The sequence below is a fragment of the Plasmopara halstedii genome (assembly GCF_900000015.1).
Source record: "Plasmopara halstedii genome assembly, contig: Scaffold_525, whole genome shotgun sequence".
In the NCBI taxonomy this organism is placed as follows: domain Eukaryota; phylum Oomycota; class Peronosporomycetes; order Peronosporales; family Peronosporaceae; genus Plasmopara; species Plasmopara halstedii.
In genome coordinates, this window is record NW_020187445.1 from 1,388,471 (window position 1) to 1,388,770 (window position 300).

Below are 300 nucleotides of genomic sequence, written 5' to 3' on the forward strand. Positions count from 1 at the left end.
GGTAGCTCCTTGTCATGAACTGGGTAGTTGTTCTCTGTAGCTTTGAGCTGTCGAGATTCGAACGCATTCACCCGCTCTCGCCCCTCGGCGTCTGCTGCAGCAGTGCACAACCGATGGCAAAGTCCGAAGCGTCACAGACGACGTAGAAAGGACGATCAGGGTCTGGCAGCGCCCGTATTAGTGATGCAGGAGGATGTCTTTGCCCCGTCAAAAGCCTGCTGATGTTCGGTGTTCCAACACCGTTCCGCATCCTTTTTAAGGAGATTGGATAATGGCCGGGCCATTTCTGCGTAATTTACG